Below are 4,160 nucleotides of genomic sequence, written 5' to 3'. Positions count from 1 at the left end.
CAAAGTTTATAGATAAATTCAAACGCATTTCATCCGTTGATATAAATATATTATAAAACACATTTGGATCAATGGATACAATTTTTTAAATTTCTTATTATATCCTAAAAATATGAAATACAACTCTATTAAAAATAAAAGATGATGAAGAAATTAATTTAAGATTATTTTGAAATATTTAAGGAGTGTTTAAAATATTGGATTAGTTATTATAATATGTGAGTCATAATAATTATAATAATCTACATCGAGGTGCAGACTATTTTAATAATAGTTTAAAACTCATAACTTTTTTCGGTAAAATAAGAATAACAAACCTCTCCATCGTTAAATTAAACACTGTATGATATACAGTTCTATCAACTTTATAAATTTGAAGAGAAATAATTCAATTTTGCATAATGTTGATTATTGATATTTGCACATTATCGAAAAACTCCCATCCCTCACCAATGAAAGATATTTTAAAGAAGTTTTATCACCATGAAAAAGAACGTAGTGGTGGGACCAGATTGAGAATGGACGGTGTAGATTAAATTATAAATACTATCCATTCTTCTACACACTCACACGAGATTTCTCCTCTTAACCAGCGGTCAGTTTACATAAACGCCATTTCCTTTCTTCTTCTTCGTCTTCGTCTTTGGCTTCCTCGCCGCCCAGAACCGCCATGGCATACGACTGCGAGAAGCACTGCAAGAAAAAGCGCAAGAAGCTCATCAAACTAATCGGCGCTATCATCGGCATCGTCATCTTCCTCGTCCTCCTCACCATCCTCATCGTCTGGGCAGTCCTCCGCCCCACCAAGCCCACTTTCTTCCTTCAAGACGTCACCGTCTACGCCTTCAACGCCACCGTCCCCAGCTTCCTCACCTCCAATTTCCTCCTCACTATCTCCTCTCGCAACCCCAACCGCCGCATCGGAATCTACTACGACGAACTCCACGTCTACGCCATCTACCGGAACCAACAGATCACTCTCCGGACCATCATCCCTCGGTTCTACCAAGGTCACAAGGACGTCAACGTATGGTCCCCTTTCGTCTCCGGCACCGCCGTGCCGGTCGCGCCCTTCATCAGTTCGGCGCTGAATCAGGACCGGAACGCCGGAGCGCTGATGCTCCTGGTCAAAATCGACGGCAAGGTTCGTTGGAAGGTCGGAAACTTCATTACCGGCCGCTACCAATTCCACGCCAACTGCCCGGTGGTGATCAACTTCGGTGCGTATCCGGCGACCGGAGACGGGTCGATTGTTCAGTATAACGTGAAGTACCAGGTGGTTCAGAGATGCGACGTTAGCGTTTGAGTTTTTAAGCAAAAATTACCTAAAATATAAACGCCGTTAGTTAACGGTTTCTTTCTTTTGGGTAAATGTGTTTTCGTAATGAATTTATTGTTAATATTGGAAAAGTGTATACAAAAAGGCACAAGGTGTGTCGGAAAGGGGGAAAAAAGAAGAAAGAATTAGCGAAAAAGAAATGTGTTTAATAAATGAGATTAGTGGCAATGTTTGTTAATTATTCACTCATTTGGTGTCGTTTTTGTTATTTCAAACCATTTATCTCTTTTTATTATTGTTTTCATAATTATGGATAATTTCTTTTGCTTCCTCTTTTTAATACTTGTATCCAATTCTAATATTGTTCATGACTAAAATATAGATATAGCTCGATAAAGTAAAATAGTACCTATAATATTTTTTGTTTAAGTGGTGCAATTTGTCACGCTTTGTCTAGTTTGTTTGCTAAACATGATAGGTGATTCCATAGTACACGAGTTGGTGATAAAGATTATAGTTAATTATGGATTAGTGAGTTTATAATTTTGATTTAACCAAAAATTCACTTAAGCTAACTAGGTCAGACGTCATTATCACATTCCTCACTTTTGCAATGCTAAATTCAATACATTACCACAATTTTCAACTCTCTTGGCTAAATAAATGAAGTCATTGAAATTCATGTACTTTTTATTAGGCAGCCTATAAAATATAGATAGAGACATTTAATAGTTATATTTTAAAATTATTTAAATATTTAAACAGAAACTTGGGTTATGAATAATCTTTTCATCTTAAGTTTAATCTTAAATTGAACTAGGGTAAAGTTAGATAAACCCAATAAATACCTATGACAGGAACCCAATGAAAATACCATCCAACACTAGAGAGAATAAAGATCAATATAGGATGTTCAAAAGATCTGATAACCCGAAAAAATTGATCAATCCAATCTAATTTGTGCAATTTAAATTGGATTTGATTCAAATGAAGGAAAATCTTATGAGTTCAGTTGATTTATGGGTTTACATAAAATAATAAAAAATAATTCGAACTTATTATTAACTTTAAAATGTATTTTTTTTTACTTATGATATAATTATATAATACATATATTTATTTTAATTTTATTATTTTTTGGATAATTGATTCTTCTAAAGTTCCTATAAATAGTTTTTTAGGACTACAAAAGAAAAAATTCATTATGTAAATTGAACTCAAGTGGTTAATATTAATTCAATACATGAAAATAATTAAATAAAAATTTTACATATTAATATTTTACTTTTTTTTTAGAACAAAAATTTGAATAAATGATCTAAGTAACCCAAACCAATCCAACCCAAATGTTTCATGAATAGTTTAGGTTGGGTTGGGTTGGTTTGGGTATATTTTTTAATAAAAGTTATTTGAGTTGAAAAAACTTACCATCCGAACAATTAGATTGGTCTAAAATAATCCTCAATCCAACTCCATCTAGCTCATGAACACCTCTGGATCAATATACCATATAAACTATTAAAAGATTTCAACCACAAGAAAGACTCTGCTTAACCAAAAATTCACATAAAACAACTCGATTAAGAAGGTATTATTTGCCCCTTTGTTAAAATTGGGCATTTACTTCAATAATTGATCCTAATTTTTTTTAATATCTAATGTCTTTAAACTTTTAATTTTGTGTCTAATAAATTTCTAAACGTATATTTAATTTTAAAAAAATCAAATGATCACCCAGAGCTACCGGTAGAAAAATCTAGCTCTATAGTAAAGAGAAGAGAAAAATCTCACTAATCAACACTTTATTACCACCCTAAATACCATATGAAAATAATAATAAAAAAAAATTAAAGGATCAATCATCTATAAAAACTTTACAAAAATTAGTTTGATAGCATGAAGAGGATCAGATTCCACATTTTTATAGTACACTGCAATATCTGAAAAATGGTACAAGATTCTATAGGGAAAAAAAATCATAACTATAATGAACTTCTTTTCTTTTCTTTTTGTTTTTATATTATACATCTTGTCTATAAATTTAATTTTGACTCATAAAGTTAAATAAAACATAATTAGTTAAAATATTAGTGATATTGTAATATTATATATTTAATTCCTTTGAACTGATGATAATCCTAAAAATAAACAAAATCACACATATACTATTTAAAAAGATTATAAAGAAGAAAATTATTCAAAGTGAAGTGTTATGTAGAAGCTTCACATCCAAAATAACAATAATGTTTATAGAAAGAAATGTGGGGTTCATCTTCCACATGGGAAATGGGTGGTGGTCAATTTTTCATCTAAGTATCTGTCCCTTTCCTATTTTTTAGATTAGGAAAAAAAAGAAAAAAAAGAGAAAATAGAAAACTTAGAAATTAAAAAGAAACATCCCATTAACCTAAACTTTACACATTATGCTCTTTCTTATTTCTTTCCCTTATACTTATTTCAATCTCTTCATCCCATGCTTTATACATCACTTCCTTTGCTCTTTCCCAATGTTAATAATTATAAAGTTGGGTAAACTTTATCAAATATCAATGGGTGCGTTCTCCATTTCCAATTTTATTGTCCCCACTTCTTATGGTAATTTAATAATTTTTTAATATGTACTAAAAGTTTGAGTGAGTTTTGTCTCATTTAATCATTTTGCCTCTTGAAGACAACTTGTTAAATTAACTTAAATATCAATTTAATGTAAAATTAAATGATGTGGTTGCTTGAGTTGAGTTGTATTTATGACCAGCTTTTGTTATATTGTGGATGTACAATGCCTAGATAAGGCATTGGTGGATTGATGTTTGTTTACTAACTAAATATTTAAAGCGCTTTTTGTAACTATTTTATTTTTCCTTTTTGCGTTTGAAAATTT

General features: G+C 31.0%; 1 pseudogene across 1 annotated transcript; it reads left to right on the top strand.

Annotated features, from left to right (window-relative positions):
- The first annotated feature begins 333 nt into the window (after nt 1–333).
- Nucleotides 334–1,524, top strand: LOC120092079 (NDR1/HIN1-like protein 1 pseudogene; annotated as a pseudogene). The gene has a single exon (XR_016524466.1). The product of XR_016524466.1 is annotated as an NDR1/HIN1-like protein 1 pseudogene (transcript).
- The last annotated feature ends 2,636 nt before the right edge of the window (nt 1,525–4,160 follow it).

The sequence above is a fragment of the Benincasa hispida genome, chromosome 11 (genome assembly GCF_027475165.1).
Source record: "Benincasa hispida cultivar pf3 chromosome 11, pf3_genome.v1.1, whole genome shotgun sequence".
Lineage (NCBI taxonomy): Eukaryota > Viridiplantae > Streptophyta > Magnoliopsida > Cucurbitales > Cucurbitaceae > Benincasa > Benincasa hispida.
Note: the sequence above shows the minus strand (reverse complement) of the source record. Positions and strands in the feature narration are given on the sequence as shown.